The sequence below is a fragment of the Megascapheus bottae genome, chromosome 6 (genome assembly GCF_031878675.1).
Source record: "Megascapheus bottae isolate mThoBot1 chromosome 6, mThoBot2.hap1, whole genome shotgun sequence".
Taxonomy (NCBI): Eukaryota; Metazoa; Chordata; class Mammalia; order Rodentia; family Geomyidae; genus Megascapheus; species Megascapheus bottae.
This window is the reverse complement of record NC_143514.1, coordinates 55,290,562-55,316,884: the sequence shown is the minus strand read 5'-3', so window position 1 is coordinate 55,316,884 and position 26,323 is coordinate 55,290,562. Positions and strand designations below refer to the sequence as shown.

General features: G+C 38.6%; 1 protein-coding gene and 1 pseudogene across 1 annotated transcript in view; one reads left to right on the top strand and one right to left on the bottom strand.

Moving 5' to 3' along the window:
• Zswim5 (zinc finger SWIM-type containing 5) overlaps positions 1–26,323 on the bottom strand; it is a 95,774-nt gene that overhangs the window by 48,994 nt on the left and 20,457 nt on the right. The gene's annotated exons all lie outside the window — the stretch shown is intronic.
• On the top strand, positions 587–974 carry LOC150061925 (ubiquitin-conjugating enzyme E2 B pseudogene; annotated as a pseudogene).

Here is a 26,323-nt window from a genome sequence, read left to right as displayed (position 1 = left end):
TTTAAATTTTACCTCTTTTTCTATTCTTTTTTTTCTTTTGCCAGTCCTGGGCTTGAGCTCAGGGCCTGAGCACTGTCCTCGGACTTTCTCAAGGCTAGAGCTCTACCACTTGAGCCTCAGCACCACTTCTGGCTTTTTTCTATGTATGTGGTACCGAGGAATAGAACCTGGGTCTTCGTGCATTCTAGGCAAGTACTCCACCACTAGGCCAAATTCCTGGCCTGACAGCTTATTTCTTTTCAGGGTTGAGTAACATTCTATTGTCTAGATACACCATAGATTACTTACCCATCCCTGAAATATTTATTTATTTTTTATTTATTTATTTATTTAGTGTGTGTGTGTGTGTGTGTGTGTGTGTGTGTCTCATGGGGCTTGAACTCAGCCTGGGTGCTGTCCCTGAGCTCTATATCCCAAGGCTACTGCCCTACCCCTGGGCCAGAGCAGTGTCCCTGAGCTCTTTCAGCTCAAGGGTACCATCCTACTCTTCAGCAAAGCCCCACTTCCCATTTTCTAAGTTTTCTAGTGGTCAACTAGAGATAAAAGCCTCAGGTCCTGAGACTGACAGTGGGGGAGCTGGGGAAGCATGTTGACCCCAGCTCAGAGAAGGCTCATATTGGATTTCAAGTGACTGCAAGAGGATCTACCCATGGGGGTCAGTGGTGCACCATGAGAAAACATCACGCAGTGGAATGGGCCAGAAGGGACACCCTTTGAGGATAGTACTTTTACACTAGTAACAGAATTTTCTGAAGAATATCCAAATAAACCACCAGCTGTTAGGCTTTTAGTCAAAATGTTTATGCAAATGTGTACACTGATGGTAGCAAATGTTTAGATATCCTTCAGAATCGATGGAGTCCAACATATGATATATCTTCTATCTTAACATCAATTTAGTCTTTTTTGGATGAACTGAAGAAAACAAACGAGAATATGAGAAAAAAGTTGAGCAAAGCTGGAACGATTTATAATAGACAATTGGTCTGTTCATCTTTTTCATTATTGCTGTATATAATTTACCTCCCAGTAGAAAGGCTAACAAATTTTAAGTGCCACCGGTTTTAAAGATTCTGCAAAAGAAAAGGAAAAAGAAAAAGAAAAAAAAAGTTCTTCAGTTTAGAACCTAGAAAAAGCTTGTGTATCTTGGGCTGGGAGTTTGGCCTAGTGATAAAAATGCTTTCCTCGCATGCGTGAAGACCCAGGTTCGATTCCTCGGTACCACATACACAGGAAAAAGCCAGAAGTGGTACTGTAGCTCAAGTGGTAGAGCTCGAGCCTTGAGAAAGCCCAAGAACAGTGCTCAGGCCCTGAGTTCATGCACCAGGACTGGCCAAAAAAAAAAAAAAGGCTTGTGTATCTTGATTAATGTATTTTTTATTGAATGGTATGAACTAAGTTATTGCTGCATAAATTTGTAATATATCCTGTTTGTATTTTTTCCAAGTGTATAATGTTGGTGTAGAGTTTTCATGACAGAATCTACACATTTTGTAAATCTGTAATTTTTTTCAAATATTCAACGCCTTATTTTTTAATTCTTTAGATTTTTAAATTGGAGAAAAGCACTTAAAGTTTTTATATATAAATATTACATGTAAAGCTATTAAAATACATAACCTCAGTGTGGAGAAAAATGTCTCAGGTCCTTTTGTGCCTGGGCTGGCTTTGAACCTTGATCCTCAGATCTCAGCCTTCTGAGTAGCTAGGATTACAGGCATGAGCCACTGCACCCAGCTTCTTTTCTTTATTTTACTAATGTAAGCAGTGTTATGTTTTGAATTTCAATGTTGTATTATTTACATCTAGTTAACCTTGTTTTCCTAAAACTTGCTATAATCCTGAACTTCAGAAAAGGTAAAAAAGCAATTTATCAGATGAAAGCCTTGAAAAAATGATTTAAGTATATATGCAAAGGAATAAATTATAATAGACTTACTCGAGATTCAGACCTTATATGAAATTTAACTCAATGTGTCATACGCTTAAATACAAAATGCAAAACCATAATGAACCACGGACTGAACAAAGAGTTCTTAGACTAAATACCATAAGCATATTCCATAAAAGGAAATACTGTAAATTAGTCTTCATCAGCAGGACAAATGCTTGCACTATGAAAAAAAAGTTAAAAGGATAAAAATATGAGATAGAGATTAGGATAAGATATTTACAAGCCACATATTAAAAAAAAGTCTAGCATTTAGAATATATAAAAAAAACTCTTGAAGTTCACTATTAAAAGACTGAAGAATCTAATTAGCAAATGGGACAAAAGACTCGAAGAAAAAGGATATACAGATGGCAGATGAAAAGATGTTCAACACCATATGCCATTAAGGAAATGTAAATTAAAATCACTATGAGATATCACTACATATCTATCAGAATGGCTAAAATAAATAGCAACACCAACAAACTTGGTAGGATGTAGAAAAGTGGAATCACTCATTAGTTATTGGTAGGAATGTAAATTGGTACAGAACTCTAGAAAACAGACTGGCAATTTCTTTACCAGCTATACTTTTGGGGCTGGGAATATAGCACAATGGGAAAATGCTTATGTACCATGTGTGATACCCTGGGATGAGTGTCAGCAATGAAAATGAAAAAGAAGCTAGATGGGAGCTAGTGACTCACACCTCTAATCTACTCAGGAGGCTGAGATCTGAGGATTGTGGTTTGGAGCCAGCCTGGGCAGAAAGTCCATGAGACTCTTATCTCCAATTAACCCCCAGAAAAATCTAAGAAGCACTGTGGCTTAAAGTGGTTGAGTACTAGCCTTGAGCAAAAAAGACTCAGGGACAGTGCTCAGGCCCTGAGTTCAAGCCCCCTGACTAACAGAGACAGAGAGAGAGAGAGAGAGAGACAGAAAGACAGAGAGACAGGGAGAGAGAGAGAGAGAGAGAGAGAGAGAGAGAGAGACAGACAGACAGACAGACAGAAAGACAGAGACAGAAAGAGAGAGAGAGAGAGGCAGACAGACAGACAAGACAGACAGACAGAAAGACAGAGAGACAGAGACAGAAAGACAGAGAGAGAGACAGACAGGCAGACAGACAGAGACAGAGAGAGCGAGAGAGAGAGAGACAGACAGACAGACAGTAAGACAGAGAGACAGACAGAAAGAGAGAGAGAGACAGACAGACAGAAAGACAGAGAGAGAGAGAGAGAGAGAGAGAGAGAGAGAGAGAGAGAGAGAGAGAGAGAGAGAGAGAGAGAGAGAACTAAGCATACAACTACTGCTAACCTGAACTGTACAGTAAGACTTCATTTTTTTTTTTTTGCCAGTCCTCAGCTTGAGCTCAGGGCCTGAGCACTGTCCTTGGACTTTCTTAAGGCTAGAGCTCCTCTACCACTTGAGCCTTAGCATCATTTCCAGCTTTTTTCTATGTATGTGGTAGCAAGGAATTGAACCTGGGTCTTCATGTATGCTAGGCAAGCACTCTACCACTAGGCCAAACTCCCAGCCCCTATCAGATATCCTTTAATGAATGAAGAGTTAAACTATAGTGAGAAGTTAATGGTAGTGTACACCTGTGCAATGGAATTATTCAACATTTTTTAAAAATTTGAGACAAGGCAAAGAATGGAAGTAAGAAAGGAAAAGAAGGGAAGCCTTTGTCTCCCAAGTGGCGGGATTAACAGGTATGTACCTTCAGGTCTGGTTCCAAGAAGATGACTTCTTGACTATAAGTAAAAACCTATCCACTACATTATTTTTTTAGGAAAAAATTAAAAGACATATATTTTGAAAAAAAAATTGAGACAAGGGCTCATTATGTAGCCTGGCCTACAACTCATGATTCTCCTGCCTTAGTCTCTCAAGTGCTAAAGTTCCAGATCTGTACAAATACACTGGATTCTATTTAACAAAAAATTTAAAAGAAAATTGGTAATATACAAAAGCACCATATAATTTGCATCTCCAGAGAATTATGTGAAATGAAAACAGTCATCTCATGGGCTGGGAATGTGACTTAGTGGTAGAGTGCTTGCCTGGAATTCATGAGGCCCTGGGTTCAATTCCTCAGTATCACATAAACAGAAAAATATAGAAATGGCACTGTGGTTCAAATGTTAGAGTGCTAACTTTGTGCAAAAGAAGCTCAGGGACAGGGCTGAGGCCCTGAATTCAAGCCCCAGAACTGGCCAAATAAAAGGAACAAAATGAAACAGTCATGGAGCCAGGAGCGTGGCCTAGTGATAGACTGCTTGCCTATCATGCATGAAGCCCTGGGTTCAATTCCTCAGTACCACATACACAGAGAAAGCCAGAAGTAGTGCTGTGGCTCAAGTGGAAGAGCTCTAGCTTTGAGGAAAGCCCAAAGACAGTGCTCACTCCCTGAGTTCAATCACAGGACTGGAAAAAAAAAACAACACAGTTATCACAAAAGCATGTGTATTAGAGATGGTGATGGGTCCCAGTGATGAGATCATGTGTATTAATCTATCATAACTACAACAAAATACTTGAGAAAACAGCCTAAAAGAAGAAAGACTTATTTTGGCTCATGGCATCAGAGGTTTCAGTCTATAGTCACTTGGTTGTGGGTCCATGTGTGGTAAAGCAAAATGTAATTGTGGAAAGGCATGGGAGAGGAAAGCTGTTCATCTCATGGTGATGGAGAATCAGAGAGACAGACAATAAGGGGAAGGACACAAGATAGACCCTGCAAAAAACCACAATCCCAGCAATCTACTTCTTTAAAGCAGGCTCCTTCACCTAGTAGCCAATTAAGAAATGTATTGGTTACTTTTCTCCATTAGCTCCCTTGATGTTGAGCCTATGGTGAGGCAGAATACCATAGTGGTGGGAACATGTAGAAGAGGCAGAAAGCAAAGAGCAAGGAAGAGAGTGCACACCAGGTATAACATTCAAAGTTACACCTCCTGGAACTTCTTCCCTCTTGATAGGCCCCAAGCTTCTACAGTTTCCATAACCTCTCAAAATAATGCTACCAGCTGGAAACCACGTGTTCACTACACGAACCTATAGGAACTCATACTTTAACATAACATAGATTTAGTTAGAGGTTTATGTTCCAATTACTTCTCAACCAGATGTGAACTAAGCCTTAAATACAAGAGTATTTGGGGGCGGACAGTTCATATTCAAATCATAACAGCATGCTTAGCATGCAACATGTAAACATTTGCAGTGGAACCCTTTGTATTCAAACCATAACAAGTCCCTGACCCCCAAAGGCTGTCTCTACTTCATGATGTAAAATGTACTGAGTTCATCCCCAAGAGTTTCCAAAGTCTCAAAAGTTTTCATTGAGGCTAAGGAAAACTCTTAGTTAAGAGCCCTTATATCATACCCCCCCACACACTTTATATACCTCCAGGATATGATGGCACAGATAAACATCCCCAATCCAAAAGTCAGGAATAGAAGACTATCAAGGAAGGATTAGAATAAAGACTCAAAGTCAGCCAGACAAACATTCAATCCAACAGCTCTATGTCTAGCAATGTGGGGCATGTGGCAGTAGGTTATAAGACAAAGAGCTTGGACAGCCCTGCACCCCAATGACCTTGCTGGCCACAGCAAAAAAAGCTAACAGACAGAGCACAGGTCCTAAGTTCAAGCCCCAGTACCAGCACAGAAGAAAAAAGAAAACAAAAGCACAAAATTGTATCTAAAAACTAACTTTAAAAAAAATGGTCTGGAGGTATGTCTCACATGGCAGAGCACCTGCCTAGAGAGCATAATGTTCTGAGTTCAAGCCTCAGTATAGCACACACACAAAGTAACTTGGACTGTTTTACTATTTTTATTTTGTCTCTGAAGTCTCTGTAGCTTATAAAGTCTATGAATCTATTCTGCTTGAGTAGAAAGTTAATTATTATTGGGGCCTTGTAGGTCCAATCTCTATGTAGTCTAGGACAACTCATTTATCTCTCTGTCCTAGAAAATAAGCTTTGTTATTGTTCATCATAAATGAAATAGTTTGTGATACAAGTTAAAACCATTTTAGAGTTAGCTGGCTAAATCAACCCACCATTTATAAAACTGTTCCTTTAAGAAAGTACTTAAAACTAAATTCAGTATATAAAAGAATATTTTTAAAATATGGGCACTCTGCTCGAATGCATTCTAAAACGTTTGCGGTGAAGAAAAGAAAGAGATAGGCCTGTGTGGCTTGGAAAGGGCTATGAGTTTTAGAAAAAAAGTTAATGAATAATCTTTTGTGTCCAATGCCAATTAGCTTTTATAACAGTGTCAGCCTTCAAAGAACAGGAAGCAGCCGAGAATTCATGAGTGACTTTCCATCCAGAATGGAAAAAACAGCAGAGGGTAATCCTGGGAAAACAGTGCATATGTAAGAAGAATTACTTCCTTTCTTAGTGGGTGAGCTAGAAAATAGCAGGATGCTGAAAGATGTCAGGAGGCAAGCAAAAGCTGAACTAGGATAGCAGAAACAGCCTGTATGAGAATCTTCAGTGGAGTAGTCACTAAGCACAATGTATGTCTGTCATACAGGAAGCCCTGAGTTTGATCCCAGTGTGAGAGGGAAGAAGGCAGAAGATGGAGAAAGAGGGGGAGAAGGAAAAAGAAAGAGGGAGAAGGGAAGGGAGAAGAGAAGAAATAGAGCAACAGAGATACTCTTCTTAGTTAAATTTTTATTACTATAAGAAAAGTCGAGACAGGCACAGTGGCTCACGCCTGTAATTCTAACTATTCAGGAGGCTGAGATCTGAGGATCAGAGTTCAAAGCCAACCTGAGTATGAAAGTCCATGAAACACTTTCTCCAATTAACCACCAGAAAAGTGGAAGTGGCAATGTGGCTAAAGTATTAGCCTTGAGCTGAAGAGCTCAGCACCCAGTCGCAGAATTCAAGCTTCACAATTGAGGGGGGAGGGGGAGATTCATACCAAGGTAAAATGTAAAAATATAAAATTTATAAAAAATATAAGGCAGAAAATCTTTGTTATCTTGAACTAGGCAAAATTTTTAGACATGTCAACAAAAGCAAGATCCATAAAAGAAAAATTGATAAACTGGATTTTTTTTTTTTGCCAGTCCTGGGCTTGGGCTAAGGGCTTGAGCACTGTCCTTGGACTTTCTCAAGACTAGCACTCTACCACTTGAGCCTCAGCACCACTTCCGGCTTTTTTCTATATATGTGGTACCGAGGAATCGAACCTGGGTCTTCGTGCATGCTAGGCAAGCACTCTAACACTAGGCCAAACTCCCGGCCCTGATAAACTGGATTTTTATCAATGCTTAAAACTTTTGTTACTTATGGTACTATTAAAAGACTGAAAAAAAAAACGCTGATAACTGGGAGAAAAATTTTGCAAAACTCACATTCAACAAAGGACTAGTATCCTAAATATGCTATGAACTCTCAAAACTCAAAAGATGAAAACAATCCAATTTTAAAATAGGCACAAAATTTGGCTACTTCTCCAAAGAGAATGCACACATAAATAAGCAAATATGCACATTAAAAAATGTTCAGCTGGTTATTGGTGGCTCATACTTGTAATCTAGCTACTCAACAGGCGGATCTGTTTATCCCTGTTGGAGGCCAGCCCCGGCATGAAGATCCATGAGATGTGTATCTCCAATTCACCACCAAAACGCTAGAAATGGAACTGTAGTCCAAGTAACAGAGTGACAGCTTTGAGCAAAAAAAAGCCCAGTGAAGTTCCTCAAAAGACTAAACATAGAACTCCCCTATGACCCAGCAATTCTACTACTTGGCATTTACCGAATCATCCAGAAACAAGGACATACTAAATCCACAAGCTCAACGATGTTCATTGCAGCACTATTTACCATAGCAAAGATATGGAACCAACCCAGGTGTCCCTCAGTTGATAAGTAGATCAACAAGATGTGGTATTTATACACAATGGAATTCTATGCTATCAGAAAGAACAACATCGTCCCATTTGTAAGGAAATGGAAAGACTTAGAAAAAATCATATTAAGTGAATTAAGCCAGACTCAAAGGAACATAGGCTCAATAGTTTCCCTCACTTGTTATAATCAGTAGAAACCTTGGGCTCTCCTAGCAGAGATTTACAATAGAGCAAAACCTAGATACATAAGGCCATATAGGATGCCGCTAAAGGAAAGTACTCCCAGGATATAGAAACAAAAGCCATATAATGATTGTTGTCCTTAATGTACTATATTATCTCTCATCTCTTTTGCTGTCCCTTGGTTATCTCATATTGTTACAGTATTTTACCTTGTTATTTGATATATTGTATATATATATATATATATATTTGGTTATTTGAAATTGGATAGGGAAGGGGGGAAAACAAGATGAGGGGTGGGGTTGGGGGGAGGGAAATGGGGACCAGGATATGAGAAAGGGTATCAATGTATGTGAAGTAATGCACCTTCTATCTGGTGAATATAATGTAACCCTTCTATTAATTACAATAAAAAATATATGGAAAAAAAAAGCCCAGGGACAGAGTGCATACCCTGAGTTCAAGTCTCAGTTTTTCTGGGTGTCTGTCTGTCTGTCTGTCTCTGTCTTCTTCTCTGTTTCTCTCTGTCTCTTTGTCTCTGTCACTCTCTGTCTCTCTGTCACTCTCTGTCTCTCTGTCTGTCTGTGTCTGTCTGTCTGTCTGTCTGTCTGTCTCTCTCTCTCTCTCTCTCTCTCTCTCTCTCTCTCTCTCTCACACACACACACACACACACACACACACACACACACACACACAGAGCTGGCCATGGTGGCTCATGCCTGTAATCCTAGCTACTTAAGAAGCTGAGATCTGAGGATCAAGGTTCAAAGCCAGCCAGGGCACAATTAACTACTAGAAAATGGGAAATGGGGCTTGGCTCAAGGGCAGGGTGATAGCCTTGAGCTGAAGAGCTCAGGGACAGTGCCCAGGCCAAGTTCAAGCCCCATGACCTGCAAACATACACACACACACACACACACACACACACACACACACACACACACACTCAGAGTTTAATATCATTATCCCTTGGAAAATGCAAATTAAAATGATGATAAAAGGGCTGGGAGTTTGGTCTAGTGATAGAGTGCTTGCCTAGCATGCGTGAAGACACAAGTTAGATTCCTTGGTACCACATACAAAGAATAAGTCAGAAGTAGCGCTATGGCTTCAGTGGTAGAGCCCTAGCCTTGAGAAAGCCCAAGGACAGTGCTCAAGCCCTGAGTTCAAGCCCTAAGATTAGCAAAAAACAACAACAAAAACAGCTAAAATGATGGTAAGATATTCTACATATATATGATGATCAGTAAAACAAAACAAAACAAAATAACAATATAACAAGTGCTAAGGAAGTGGAATGTGGTTCAAGGAGTAGGGTGATAGCATTGAGCTGAAGAGCTCAGGGACAAATGCCCAGGTGCAATTCAAGCCCCATGACCACCACCAACAACAACAAAAAGCAAGTATTAGTGAGGATGCAAAACAACAGGGACTTTCATGACTTGCTTGTGGGAATGCAAAAATATGGGTACTTTGAGGAAACTTGACCTTTTCTTTAACTTAAGCATATACTTACCATATTACCCTGCAATCCCACTCCTGCGATTTCTCCCTAGAGAAATTGAAACCCATAGTAACACAAAGCCCTGATTATCGATGCTTATAGAAGCTCTTTTCATAGTTGATGCAAACTGAAAAAACGTCAAAGACCCTTTAATAGTATAAATGATTAATGGTAGATTCATATAATGAGATATTACTAAGCAATAAGGGAGAATAAATGACAAATATATGTCACAACTATAAAAACACTGAAGTCAGGGCTGGGAGTTTGGCCTAGTGGGAGAGTACTTGCCTAGCATGCATGAAGCCTAGGATTCAATTCCTCCGTACCACATACATAGAAAAAAGCCAGAAGAGTTGTTGAGGTTCAAGTGGTAGACCTCTAGCCTTGAGAAAGTCCAAGGACAATGTTCAGGCCCTGAGCTCAAGCCCATGACTGGCAAAAAAAAAAAAAACCCAAAAACAAAAACCAAAAAAACCCATCACCACCACCAACAAAAAACCCACTAAAGTCAGCTAGGCACTTATAACGCACTTCTAATTCTTGGTACTTAACAGGCTGAGTTCTGAGGATCATAGTTTGAAGCCAGCCTGGGTAAATAAGTCCAAGGGATTCTTATCTCCAATTCAACAAAATGGCTGACTGAGGGTGTGGTTCAAGTGGTAGAGCTACAGTAGATAACAAAAAGCAGGTTACATACTGTATAATCTCATTCATATGACATTCTGTGTGCATGTGTGTATATATGCATGGACACATGTCTCATTATCATGGCTTGACCTCAGGGCCTTGGGCTCCTTCTGTCTTTTCATTCATGGCTGGCACTTTACCACCTGAGCCACATCTCTTCCACTTTCAGTTTTTTGCTGGTTAACTGGAGATAAAAGTCTCTTGAATTTGTGTCTGGGCTGGCTTGGAGCCTCAATCCTTAGATTTTAGCCTCTTGAGTAGTTAGGATTATAGATATGAGCCACCAGCACTCGACTTCATATAACATTCTTTAATATATAAATACAGACAATAGTTTTATATAAATATAACCACATGGGATAACATGAAGGAAATGTTCAAGTAATAGACAATTTGTGTCTTCATTTTAGTGCTGGTTACATGGGTTTAAAGGTGCGCTAAAATTCACAGAACTGTGTGTAGAAAAAAGTTGGTACTTATCAGAATATCATACATTTTTTAAAATTGAAATAAAGTCAGAATGAAAAAGGATGAGCAAACTATGCAGATGGATCTATCAATAAAGTAGGAAGAAAATGAACGGTGTAATATCTAGAAGTTATGAACAAAATGAATCAAGGATGATAGTGATCAACTATCAAATAGTCCAGTAAGTCAAAGACTGGAAAATAACTAGCAATGTAGAGGTTACTGGTGTCTCTGATAAGAAGAGATTTGCATTAGTATGGAAAACACTGGATGAAATGGATATTAGAGAAAACAGGTAAAGAAAAATTGAAATTAACAAGTACAGGAAACTCTTGACGTTTTACTACAAAAGACAGAAATAGAACTGACTGAAGTTAAGAACTGTTATTGTTTGATGTGGGGGATTGAACAGACAGCCTCACTGAATTACACCCTCATCCATAAGAAGAATTTTTTTTGGGGGGGGAAGGGCAGTTGTAAGACTTGAACTCTGGGCCTGGGCATTGTCCCTGAGCTCTTCAGATCAACACTACCACCCTACCTCTTGAGCAACAGCACCACTTATGGTTTTCTGGTGGTTAATTGGAGATAAGAGTCTCACAGACCTTAGTGACCGGGCTGGCTTTGAACTATGATCCTCAAATCTCAGCCTCCTAAGTAGCTAGGATTACAGGCATGAGCCACCCTGCCTGGTGGCTCCTGAAGCAAGAAATAAACTATGTTTACATGCCAATTGGAATATCCAACATAAAATGAAAAATTATAATGTAACTCAAATTATTTAGTAAAATTTTCAGTACATATGTTTGTAACTGTTTACATATATACTTAGCATATGATAACTATACAGTATAGAAACAGAAGCCAATATATACATCACCTCTGATCTCTAAAATATACATATAGAATATAAGTATCTCCATTTCCATACTTTACAGATCACACACACAAAATGGCATACATACATTCTCCTATCAACTTTGTTTTACCCAGCTTTGTTGTCCTAATATTTAAGTAATTTAAGTAAAAGTATCTGTGAAGTGGCTTATAATATGTAATAACATACTGGGTGTGATGGCTCATGCCTGTAATCCTAGCTACTCAAGAGGCTGAGATGTAAGGATTGCGGTTCAAAGCCAGCCCAGGGACTTTTTAAAAAGTCCATGAGACTCTTACCTCCAACTAACCACTAGAAAACCAGAAGTGGCACTGTGGCTCAAGGGGTCAGGCAGTAGCCTGAGCTGAAAAACTCAGGAACAATGCCCAGGCCTGGAGTTCAAGTCCCACGACCAACCAAAAAAAAACTTAAATCAGTTTGCCTTTCCATGAATGTTCTTTTTTTTTTCTTTTGCCAGTCCTGGGCTTGAGCTCAGGTCCTGAGCACTGTCCTTGGATTTTCTCAAAGCTAGAACTCTACCACTTGAGCCTCAGCACCACTTCCAGCTTTTTTTTCTATGTATGTGATACCAAGGAATCGAACTCGGGTCTTCATGCATGCTAGACAAGCATTTTAACCACTAGGCCAAACTCCCGGCCCCTCCATGAATATTCTTTACAGTATAGTCAAAGCAATTTGTATTTCTCTGCCCAATGCTAATCTACTCTGCTCTGAATCACACACATTCGGCATAACGTTTGAGCCAACACATTCAGCCATAGAGTCCTTTTACTATAAATGTCTTATGGTTCCTTAATGCTACAATGAGCACAAATGATATTTTCTAGATTACAAATGTCATCATCTTTAATAAAAGATGAGTGTTACCAGCTTTAAAAAGGGCTAAAATGTCTGAAAACCTATACCTCATGCATACTAGGAAACCATACTAAGACTGTACTACCTCTCAGCCCCAAACCTAATTATTTTGAGAAGGGAGCATCCTAGAGCTGGAACTCAAGCTGTCCCTGAACTTTTTTTTTTTTTCCTCAAGGCCAGCATTCTACCACGTAAGCCACAGCTCTAATTCTGGATTTTTTCTAGTTTATTCGAGATAGGAGTTTTATAGACTTTCCTGCCCAGGATGGCTTTGAACCATGATCCTCAGATCTCAGCCCCCTGAATAGCCAGGATTACAGATGTGAGCCACTGATGCCTGGTCCAAATCTAATTTTTTTTAAGTGGTAAATTCTTTTCATTGTTGTTGGTGGTCATGAGGCTTGAACTCTGGGGCTGTCTCTGAGCTCTTCAGCTAAAGGCTACCACCCCTACCCCTTGTGCCTCAGCCTTACTTTCCATTTTCTAGTGGTTAATTGGAGATTAGAAGCTTTAGTGCCCAGGTTGGCTTTGAACTGCAATCCTCAAATCTCAGCCTCTAGGATAACAGGAGTGAACCACTGCACCTAGCTTTAAGTGGTAAATTCTAATTCAAAACATGGGAAAACGTCTATGTAGATACCTTTAGTTGAAATATATTAATTGAAGAAACAACTTTCCTATAAAACCCTTTCTAACTAACCACAAAGGGAGAGGGAGAGGGAGAAAGAGGGAGGAAGGGAGGGAGGGGGAGAGGGAGAGAAGGGAGGGAGGGAAAGAGAGAGAGGGAGACGGGGGGGGGGGGGGGGGGAGGGGGAAGCAACTTGCCAGTTCCACTAGTAAATGTACAATTACCATCATAGGAAAGGTTTCTCTTTGCAGAACTCAATTGTGCATTCAAAAACAGTTCTAAGAAAGGCCTCTAATTTGTTCCATTGTTAGTCAAGTGGTTTATACATGCAGGAAAGAAAAAAAAGAAAATCAGTTAGACATATATAATATAGAAAGAAAAAATTGGGGCTAGGAGAAATCAAAACATCTCTTACTTTTTTTCCTTTCGAAAAGTCTCATCGTATGCCTCCCTTTTCTCATCTGCCTTCTTCCTCCCCAAAAAGCAGGATCCTTGCCAAACCCCATAAAAACCCTTAGGCCCCTCTCAAGCATGCAAATGTAATTTTCTACCCAGACAACACATTCCCTTTTTAATGAACTTCAAAAACAATCTGTGAATACCCACAGAAGAGAAAAGAGGAAAATTGCAATGAAAGAAAATACAAACAGAGAGATGTGGGGGAGGGTCAAGATGGGTATGGCAAGTCCAGAGTTTAAATAGACATAAAAGATAATGAAGGTGAAGGGATTGTAATCAAACAAAATGGTCTGCAGGCTGTCATTTCATACAAATTAGAGTCAGAGAAATATATGAATATTCACTTGAATAAAAATCATTCACTATAGGAGTAGTCCTTCAAGTGAAAGGATCCTGTCAAGGTCCAATGTGGCTGTTATTCTTTGTTCCATTTTACAACCTGAAAAGATTATGTATAGCTGAAAAAGAAAAAAAAAGTAATGCTACATATGTACAAACCCCTAAAGCTATCAAGAGTAGAAGCAAGTTTCTTCATGATATAACCAAATGCTATGTCATAATTAGACATCCAAAGAGTGTTAATAAATGACAAGAGACACTTCAATCAGTCACATGACTCAGGATCTCTCCAGATGCACATTATGATTCAGATTTGAATAGTAAACAGAGTAGGCCACAGGGCAGGGTGGGAGGACTTGAAGAAAAATAGAATGCAGGAAAGGTCATCAAAATGAAAACTGTCTTCTTGCCACACAATTTAAAGAGAAGTTTTATTGAAAAGAAATAGCTGTAAATCAATTTAGGCTGAAATAATTACAACATTTTACAACTGAACCTCTTAATGATGAATAGAATTCTTCTCCCTGCTTAAGGATCAAATTGGTTGGGCTCTACACTCATCTGGCACCATGCTGTGGACTATTTCCTTTAATATATAACCAATCAAAGAAGTATTCAGGCTTTTGTAAGATCCAAAGCTTTCTAACTGCATATTCTAGAGCATCATGAAGTTTCTCTAAAAGAAGCAAAACTGTACACTATGATGGACTTCTTAGGTAGCTAATATTCAGTGTTCCCTCATGTTCCAAAGACAGACACTGAACTCATTTAAAATACAATAGTTTTTCATGTAGCCCTTTTCCTATATTTATATTTAATTTACACCAACACAGAGTAAGATCATTGCTGCTTAAAGAGATACATTCCACAAAAATCTCTTCAAACTACACAGTGTTACAAATACAGTAAAATAATCTGTAAGTGCTAAATGGAAACGAATAAGTTAGCAGGCTTTTTGTTTGTATGTGCTCATCCTAGGGCTTGAACTCAAGGCTTAGGTGCTGTTCCTGAGCTTTTTTGCTTAAGGATAGCAATCCATCACTGGGACAACAAATACATTTCTGACTTTTTTTTTGGCCAGTCCTGGACCTTGAACTCAGGGCCTAAGCACTGTCTTTGGCTCATGATACCCAAGGAGTGGTATGGTTGGGTCGTAGGGAAGGTCTATGTTTAGTTTTGGGGGGACCCTCCAGACTGTTTTCCACAGTGGTTGTATTAGTTTACAATGCTACCAGCATTGAAGTAGGGTTCCTTTTTCCCCATATCCCCACCAGCATTTATTGTCAGATTTTAAAACCATTTTAGGGCTGGGGGTATAGCTCAGTGGAACTGTGGTAATGGCCCTAGGTTCAATTCCTACCACAAAAAATAAATTAAAAAAAATAAGAACCTTCCTAACATTCACAAACACAATTAATTTTATTATTATTTTTTTTTGGTAGGTCATGGGGCTTGAACTCGACCTGGGTGCTGTCCCTGAGCTCTTCAGCTCAAGGCTAGTGCCCTACCACTAGTACAATTAATTTTAAAAGGCATTTTTTTACATCAGAATCATATGGCCTTAATTGAATCATATACGATATCATGCTGGTTTGTAGGCCTACTCCCAGGTTTAACAAAGAACCTCTGAAGCTGTGGGGCTAGCTTATTTATCTTAGCAACTGCCAAGGAATCTTAGTTTGAGAACTGTAGATTATTTATATATATACATATACATACATATATATACATATATGTATATATATATATATATTTTTTTTTTTTTGCCAGTTCTAGGGATTGAACCCAAGGCCTGAGCACAGTCCTTGGGCTTTTCTCAAGGCTAGAGCTCTACCACTTGAGGCACAGAACTGCTTCTGGCTTTTTCTATATATATGGTACCGAGGAATCAAACCTGGGTCTTCATGCATGCTAGGCAAACACTACCACTAGGCCATGCTCCCAGTCCCATATAGATTACATATTTTTTATTTTTATTTTATATTTATTTATTTATTTATTGCCAGTCCTAGGCTTGAGCTCAGGGCCTGAGCCCTGTCCTTGGACTTTCTCAAGGCTAGAGCTCTACCTCTTGAGCTTCAGCACCACTTCTGGGTTTTTTCTATGTATGTGGTACCGAGGAATCAAACCTGGGCTTCATGCATGCTAGGCAAGCACTCAACCACTAGGCCAAACTCCCGGGCCCAGATTACATATTTTTTAAGAGAAGGAAAATTACTTTGGTTCTAAAGAGAGTTGCTTAGTTTTATGTAAATATAAAGAAAGAAGTTCCTGTTTAGTGAGTAGGGTTTAGTAAAATTATTTAATACTCAACACATACAACAAGCAAGGAGGATTCTGGCTTAAGCAAAAATAAGCAACCAAGGAAGAAGTAAAAGATAAGTTTTTTTAATAGATGAAGGAAAAAGTTTTTGAATTATTGGGAGATTCTCATAGAAAGACTCTGATGGTAGACTTCATAGAAAACCAAACTGAGTTACTTGTACTCCTCAAGGGCAGAAGGGGTCTTTAAAAAGAACAGATTGGCCAGATACTTGTGACCTATCCTGTAATCCTAGCTACTCAGGAGGCTAAGATCTGAAGATTGGGCTTCAAAGCCATCCCAGGTAGGAACTCTCTGAGACTCTTCCTTCTGATTAACCACCAGAAAATCAGAAGTGGTAGAATGCTAGCCTTGATTAAAAGAGCTCAAAGATAGCACTCAGGCCATGAGTTCAAGCCCCATGACCAACAAAGGAAAGAAAAAAAGAACAGATTGCATTGTATGCTTGTGGGATTGCGAACTAAAAGCATAGAAAGACACCCTGGATTAACTGAAGCACGGATAAAGTTAGCAAGTCCATGGAGTCACCTTCACTTGGAGAAGACATTACTGGCCTTTGTTAGTACAGGCCTGTAATTTTAGTACTCAGAAGGCTGAGACAGGGGTCTTGCTAGTTTGACACCAGCCTGAGATACAAAATGAAATTTTATCTAAAAAAAAGAGCTAGTGAAATTTTGCTGTGTACAGACCAGTATAACCAGACAGTTGAGGTGTTTGTACCACCTGGCAACAAAGGACAGTACCACACTGAGTTACCAAGATTCTTCCCTACTGGGAAGTTGAAGTCAGATATTATGTTTAGAATCAACAAATCTACTGAAATCTTCAGACCACAGATAATATGTGGAAAGGTGATGCTGATATCTTTGCTAAATATAACTTATAGAGACTTTGGTTGGTTTTAATTTAAATTACAAGAGAGATGAGCTATATAGTTCGCTGTCTGCATTGTGAAGCAATGATTATGCAAAACATTTAGCACAGTATCTGGCTCATTGCAAAGAATCAATAAATGGTAGCTATTGTGGCTGACATTACTTCAGAGGGAATACAAGATCCATAGTCTGCATGTTAAAGAGAACTGTTACCAACAGGGAAATGGGGAGAAAGATTTGAGTTTGTGGAAAATTACTTACTTTGAATAGAAGATAAGACATCCAAATGGAAATGATGGCTTAGAAACAACTTCCTACCATTTCTCCTTACTAAAATCTTATCTTTCACCTTCCATTAAATATTTATATATCCTCCATCCTTTGTAATTTCTTTTGCCTTCTTTTAGCATTTCTACACTTCTATTATGCTCTGTTTTGTATCATAACTATTTTTCTATGTCTGGTCAACAAGACTGTGTTCTTTGAAACAAAGATTGAGTCTAGGGAAAATGATGTTTGTCCTATCAGATTTCACCCATGATCATAATCTAGTAATTCCATCAGCAGCATGCAAGGAAAAGACCTAGAGCTTTGATTGAACCTAAACGTCCTCATCACCATCTGGAGGATTAAGTGAAGAAATTCAGGATTCTGCATGATCCTACCAAGACCTGTGATCCTCTCCTTGCTCAATTCAAACAGCTTCACTAATTACCTCATGCCCCTAAGAAGCAATCTCCAAATATGCCTTTTCTGCCCAGTTATACCAAGGACACTAACAACTCCTAAGTCATAAACACAACGCCTAGATTCCAATACCCATATGACTATAAGCACTGAAGCCATGTTTTCCAATTGCCTCAGCTCTACCTATTCCACCCACTCCCTGCTTGTTCTTGTGTGCCTTATACAAAATTAGAGATGAGAGTTAGACACTGGTGGCTTATGTCCGAAATCCTAGCTACTTAGGAGACTGAGATCTGAGGACTGCAGTTCAAAGCCAGCCCTGGCAGGAAAGTCTGTGAGACTCTTATCTCCAGACTCTTATCACCACCAAAAAAACAACAAAACAACAACAACAAAAAAACAGAAATGGTGATATAGCACAAAGTGGTAGAGCACTAGCCTTAACAAAAGAGCTCAGGGACAGCACCCCAGGTCCAGAGTTAAAGTTCCAAAGTTCCAAGAAGAAAAAAAAAAAAAAGATCAGAGGTCAATGCAGTAATTCCAGATCTAGAATAGTACCTGACTCATAGCATGGCTTAATCAATACTTTCAAAATAAATACAATAAACACATGTTTCATTTATTAATTCAGTCAACAAATATTCAGTACCTATAATATATTTCAAGAGTACACAAGAAAGATATAGTTTCCTACTTCAGGACATTTTCAGTCTAGAGGAAAGCCATGACATTATACAAAAATTACATAATAATCATAAATGTTCTCATAGAAAATGTACAATATATAATAAGAAGATCTAACCTACTGAGATAGAAAGCAAGACCCTGAGAAAATCTATTTAGACAAAGACTGAATGATAAGTAGGAAATAGATGAGCCAAAAAAGGGTGAAAGATTTTGGACAAAAGGAATGTGCTAATATCCCCAAAAAGAAAACAGTTGTTGGCACAGCAATTTTGAGGGAAAAACATGATGTGCAATAAACTGAACCTGTCTAATATATACAACTTGTTAAAATTTTGATGTGTGAACTTTGACATAAGTTTCCATATGAAACCCTCACTACTCAAGGCAATTAATGTATCTACCTCCACCTTAGCCGGTAATTTTTATTTATTCAACTGATATAGTGATACCTACCATTATTAAGTCATGAGTATACACTGATGTATGATTCCTGTATTTTACAGTCCAACAGGTGTCCAGTTCAAGGAAGAAAAAAAAAGGCTAAGGCAACAATTTCTGTTGAGACAGAGGGTATATCTATCCTGCAGGACCTTCCAGGCCATATGTTGATTTTTATACAAAGAATGATAAAAAGCAATTAAGTTCAAGTATCTGAGCAGGAAGCCACAAAAAGGTTTTAAGTAGGGTAATGACATGATCACTTCTGTCTTTTCAGAAAAATCACACTGACAGGTGAATAGACAAGAGAAAGTCAAGAGCAATTTCTGGGGGAACCACTTGGGTGGGAACAATAATATGAGCAAAACACTGTCCTTGGGCTTTCTCAAGACTAGTGCTCTACCACTTGAGCCACAACACCACGCTGGCTTTTTCTGTGTATGTGGTACCGAGGACTCAAACCTGGTCTTTGTGCATGCTAGGCAAGCACTCTACCACTAGGCCAAACTCCTGGCCGCAGACATACTAAATTTGATGAACTAAAAAGATTAGATAACTGAACATAGCTAGAAAGTACTTAGTTACCCGACAGTTAGAGTAGGAATGGAATGCAAAGGTGCTAAAGAGCCACTAGGCAAAGAAAATAAATAATCGGAAACATTGAAAAGATGTAAAACTCTTACAGCTATTCAATAATCTTGATTTATAAATATGCAAGAAATCCTAAAGAATCTGAAACTTTATAGGGAAGGGGGGAAAACCAATACGGGGAGTGGGTGGTGGGTGGGGGGAGGGTAATGGGTACCAAGACATGTGAAAGGGTATCAATGTATGTGAATTAATGCACCTTCTATCTGGCAAATGTTATGTAACCCTTTTATTAATTACAATAAAAATATATATATATAAAAAGAAATCCTAAAGAACCTATTAGAGATAACAAACACACTCATATTATACTGTTCAATATATAAAATTGGTTGTATGGGCTGGGAGTTCGGCCTAGTGGTAGAGTGCTTGCCTAGCACGCACGAAGACTCAGGTTCAATTCCTCGGTACCACATACACAGAAAAAGCTGCAAGTGGTGCTGTGGCTCAAAGGGTAGAGTGCTAGCTTTGAGGAAAGCCCTGAGTTCAAGCCACAGGACTGCTAAAAGAAAAAAACTGGGAGGCCGGGAGTTTGGCCTAGTGGTAGAGTGCTTGCCTAGCATGCACAAAGACCCGGGTTCGATTCCTTGGTACCACATACTTAGAAAAAGCCAGAAGTGGTGCTGAAACTCAAGTGGTAGAGCTCTAGCCTTGAGAATAATCCAAGGACAGTGCTCAGGCCCTGAGCTTAAGCCCAGGACTGGCAAAAAAGAAAAAATTGGTTGCACATACTTTCAATAAACACAAAAAATAAAATTAAGGGAAAAAATCAGGATATAAAAATTCCCCTAGAAAATTCTTTCATGCTTCTACTAGTCCATCAATCCACTCCAAAAGCAATCATTATTCTGATTCTTAAAAACACACGATTATTTAAATTTAAAAATAAATAAAACCATATACTATATACTCTTTTCAGTAGACCTGAGTTTTCATTCAACATTATATCTGAGTATGTTGTTGGTATATATCTGTAGTTGGTTTCTTTTTATTGCTGAACAGTAGTTATCTGCTTAGCTATTTTCTTGTTTTTTTATTTTTTGTTTTTTTGTGTTTTTTTTGCCAGTCCTGGGCTTGAGCTCAAGGCCTGAGCACTGTCCTTGGACTTTCTTAAGGCTAAAACTCTACCACTTGAGCCTCAGCACCACTTCTGGCTTTTTTGTATGTATGTGGTACCAAGGAATTGAACCCGGGTCTTCATGCATGCTTGGCAAGCACTTTAACCACTAGGCCAAACTCCCGGCCCATGCTTAGCTATTTTCTTATTCAAGTAAAATGAGACGATTCCAGCTGAGGCTACTATGGCCAAAGCTATTATGAATATTCTTGCACAAAGTTGTTTTGGGTTTTTTTGGTGGGTCATGGGGCTTGAACTTGGCCTGGGCACTGTCCCTGAGCTCTTCAGCTCAAGGCTACCAGCCTACCCCTGGGCCTGGGCGTTGTCCCTGAGCTCTACAGTTCAAGGCTACTGCCCTAACCTTGAGCCAGCCTCACTTCCCACTTTCTAGAAGTTAACTGGAGTCTCAGATCCTTTTGTGCCCAGGCTGGTTTTGAACCTTTAACCTCAGATCTCAGCCTCCTGAGTAGCTAGGATTACAGGTGTGAGCCACCGCACCCAGCTCTTGCCCAAAGTTTTTATTGGCATTGTGAGATGCATTTTCATCTAAGTTGGAATTCCTGGGTCATGTTTAGACCTTTTCCTGAAGCGATTACACTATTTTAATATTCCCAACAACAATGTGTATTTAAGACCTTTAATTCCTTCACATTCTTACCAGTCTTAAGATTTAAATTTTAGTCACAATTATGGCAAGAATATAGTATTATTTCTTTATAGTTTTAATTTAAATGTCTCTAGTAACTAGTTATGTTGAAAACTTTTATATGCTTACTAGTCATTTGTAATGATCTTCTATGTGTATCTTTATATCTTTGTATATGTGTCCTTTATATATCTTAGATGCCAATCTTCTGTCAAGTATATAGTTTTTAACATTATCCCTCTGGGAACAAGTATTTACTGTACTATCTATAGAACTAAAGAAATGCTAACACTTAGATCTTAGCTCCACACATAACCAGCTATGGGAATTGAGGCTTTTTTTTTCATCCTTCGTCATTACCGCCCTACCCCTGGAGCCACAGAACTACTTCCAGTTTTCTGATAAGAGTCTCCTGGACTTTAGTGCCCAAACTGGCTATGAGCTGCAATCCTCAGATCCCAGCTCCCGAGTAGTTTTATACACTTATGATCATTTACATAATGTTTCAATGTGTTTGATAAATACAAGGTGTTCAATAAGTATTACATTATTTTCTAATTTTTAATTATATGATAATTAGGCAGTTGCTGACAATTCTTTTGTTTTTTTTTTTGTTTGTTTGTTTGTTTTTTATACCAGTCCTGGGGCTTAAACGCAGGGCCTGAGCCCTGTCCTTGGGCTTTTTCCTCAGGGCTAGGGCTCTGCCACTTGAGCCACAGCATCACTTTCAGTTTTTCTATGTATGTGGTACCTAGAAATTAAACCCGGGTCTTTGTGCATGCTAGGCAAGCATTCTACCACTAGGTCAAACTCCCGGCCCCAGATTCTTTTATTTTTCTCTTCTTTTCTTTTATTGTCAGTCCTGGGCTTGAGCTCAGCCTGGGCACTGTCCCTGAGCTTCTTTGGTTATTTTTGGTTTTGGGGTTTTTTTTTGCTAGTTGTGGGGCTTGACCTCAGGGCCTGAGCACATCATCACTTTTGTCTTTTCAGAAAAAATCACACTAACAGAAAAGGTGAATAGACAAGAGAAAGTCTAGAGCAGTTTCTGCAGGAACCACTTGGGTGAGAACAATAATATCAGCAAAACACTATTCTTGGGCTTTCTCAAAGCTAGAGCTCTAACCTTGAGCCACAGCACCACCTCCTGCTTTTTTCTATGTATATGGTGCCGAGGAATTGAACCCAGGTCTTCGTGCATGCTAGGCAAGCACTCTACCACTAGGCCAAACTCTCAGCCCTGCCCCTGAGCTTCTTTTACTCAAGGCTGGCACTACCATTTGAGCCACAGTGCCACTTTTGGCCATTTCTATGTGGTACTGAGGAATTGAACCCAGAGTTTTATGCATGCTAGGCAAGCACTCTACCACTAAGCCACATTCCCAGCCCTACATTAAAATTTCAAATAAGGTAGATGTCAATATGGAAAAGCAAAAAAGTCAGAGATAGTGCCTAGGCCCTGAGTTCAAGTGGCAGAACCAGCACCAAAATAAATAAGTAAGTAAATAAAATAAAAATCAATTCCTGATTCAATACAAACAAAACTGTCTTGGTCTAATGCATTCTATAACACAAACACCATTTATGACTTAATGAGGACAAACAGCTCCAGATTAAAGAGAAAGATTTAAAAAAATCTTATTTAGGGCTGGGAGGGGGGCCTAATGGTAAATCACTTGCCTAGAATGCACAAAGTCCTGGGTTTGATTCCTCGATACCACATACACAGAAAAAGTTGGAAGTGGTGCTGTGGCTTAAGCAGTAGAGTATTAGCATTGAAAAAGCCCAAGGACAGTGTTCAGGCCCTGAGTTCAAGCCCCAGAACTGACAAAAAAAAATCTTATTTATTTAACAAATGAATTCAGAAAGGTAGAAGTATAAAATAAATATACAAAAATATACAAAAATTATTCATACACACTAGCAATTGACAATCCAAAAATTAAATTAAGGAAACAATTTCACTTATAGGCTCATGGAAATAGGAGTAAATTCAATAAAAAAATATTATACTTGTACTCAAGATAAAAATTATTACAAGATATTAAAGGTCCAAATAAATGGACAAACATCCCATGTTCATGGATCAGAAGACTAAAGGTTAAGATGCTATTATAGATAAAAATGATATAATTCCCCAAATATAACCACATCCTAATTCACAGAATCTGACAAATCTGATCAAAAAGTAAAATTCAATCCGAACAGGGCTTTTTTTTTCTTTTCCAAAAAGTGAACAACTAGTTCTAAAATGTATGGATGCTCAAGGGAGCCAGAATAATCAACTAATATTGAAAAAGTAAATAAGGTAGAAAGATTCTAATGTTTCAAAACTTGCTACAGAGCAACAGTAATACATAAAGATACATATATTCAGAGAGATCAGTGAAATAGAATTCAGCATCTACAAATAAACCCATAAATATCAATTGATTTTCAACAAGTATTCCAAGATGACTTAATGGAGAAATAATAGTTGTTTTAACATATAACTACATTTCAACAAAAATCAATTTAAAGTAGAAAATATATTTAAATCTAAAAGCTAAAACTATAAAACTTAGAAGAAAATATAGAAGCAACTTTTTTAAGTTAGGCAATGAATTTCCTAACTTCACCATTAAAAGAAAATTTAGAAAAAACTAAATGAATTCTACTTCCTCAAAATCTAACACTTGTTGGTCCCAAAGAAACTGCCAAGAAAATGAAAAAGCAACCAATAAAATGTCAGAATTATTTCCAAACCAGGTATCTGATAAGGGACTTACGTGGAATAAATTTTTAAGAAATTCTTATTGCTTAACAGAAAAAGACAAATCCCTCAATTTAAAAATGGACAAAAGGGGGGCCGGGAGTTTGGCCTAGTGGTAGAGTGCTTGCCTGGCATGCACGAAGACCCGGGTTCAATTCCTTGGTACCCCACATACATAGCAAAAAGCCGGAAGTGGTACTGAGGCTCAAATGGTAGAGCTCTAGCCTTGAGAAAGTCCAAGGACAGTGCTCAAGCCCTGAGCCCAAGCCCAGGACTGGCAAAAAAAAAAAGAAAATGGACAAAAGGGGGCGGCGAGTAGTAGAGTGATAGAGTACTTGCCTAGTACTGGGTTCAATTCCTCGGTACCACATTCGTAGAAAAAGCCAGAAGTTGTGCTGTGGCTCAAGTATAGAGTTCTAACCTTGAGAAAACCCAAAGACAGTGCACAGACTCTGAGCTCAAGCCCAGGACTGCCCCCCTTCAAAAAAGGAAAAAAGATCTGAATAGGTATTTCTCCAAAGAAGATACAAAAATATATAGAAAACATCGAAAAATGTTCAAAATCGCATCAGAAGAATGCAAATAAAACATAATCACAATAAGATACCACTCCCCTATATAGAAATAGGAATAGCAACAATCAGAAGGATAAATGATGTGTTGGCCAGTTGAAAAGAAAACAAAACACTCATATATTGTTAGTGAAACTGTAAAATGGTGTAAACATTTTAGGAAATAGTCCAGCAATTGTTGCTGTTTTTGTTTTGTTTTGTCTTGTCAGTTGTGGGCTTGGGTGCTTGTCCCTGAGCTCTTCAGCTCAAGACTAGCACACTATCATTGGAGCTACAGAGCCACTTCTGGTTTTCTGGTGGTTATTTGGAGATAACAGTCTCACAGACTTTAGTGCCCAGATTGGCTTTGAACGGAGGTCCTCAAAGTCAGCCACCTGAGTAGCTAGGATTACAGGCATGAGCCACTGGCACCTGGCCTAGACCAAAAATTTTGCAAAATGGTAAGCACAGTTATAATATAACCAAGCAACTCCACTCATGGGTATAAACTATATATTTTGATGGTCATGAAAATATGTATACACATAAACTTAAAACAGAAAGCTAGGCACAGGTGCCTCACGCCTGTAATCCTAGCTACACAGGAGGCTGAGATCTGAGGATCACAGTTTGAAGCCAATGCAGGCTGAAAAGTCCCATGAAACTCTTTTCTTCAATAAACTACTCAGAAAAAGGTCAGAAGTGGCACTGTGGCTCACTAGCCTTGAGCACAGACTTGGACAGCACCTAGGCCCTGAGTTCAAGTCCCAGGACTGGCAAAACACACACACACACACACACACACACACACACACACACACACACGTGCACAAACATTTCCATAGTACTGTTCATAACAATCAAACAGAAACTAAGCATAACAACTAATGAATAAGAAACAAAACATGTTATATCCACATAATGGAATATGATTCACTAGTAAAAAGGCCAAGTATCAATAGTTGATGCCTGTAAGATTAAGAGGATCTAGGTTAGAATTCAGCTCAAGAAGAAAAATCCGCAAGACTCCGTCTCCAAAATGCCTGCCGAGGCAATGTTAGGCCCTAATATAACCTGGTGTCATCAAAAAAAAAAAAAAAAAAGAAAAAGAATTAAGTATTGGTACATGCTACAACATAAATGAACCTTGAATGTATGCTAAAGATGCTAGTAACAAAGATAATACATTGTGATTCCATTTATATGAAATGTCTAAAATAGGTGAATCCATTGGGAAAGAGTAGATTAGTGGTTGCTTAGGGCTAGTAGAGAGAGGATAGAAAATGATAGCTAACAGGTACAGTTTCTTTCAAGATAACAAAATGGTCTAAAATTGATTGCGAAGAGGGCTGTAAATATACTAAAAACTATGGAATTTCATATTTAAATTGGTAAGTTGTCTAGTACATGAAGTCTATCTCACTAAAGGTGCTGGGTTAGGAGTAAAATCTGCTTTTAGATTCCCCTTGTTCACTACTCCTATCAAGTCTTCATTAGACAACTTGAATTCAAAGCAGTGCGAGGGAGCTTCCTTAACAAAATCCTCCAGCAATGCTAATTTCTCTTGATAACCCACTAGATGACATATTTTTCATTTAGCAATATCATTGCAGCAAAGTAAAATCCAACTCAATAATCAAGTCTAATCACAAAGTGACTAGGTATTAAGAAATAAGTACTAGAAGCCACTCATTACTAAATTAAATTCTAAATCAAACTACACTACTAAAATATGAAAACATGAAAGTTGGGCACC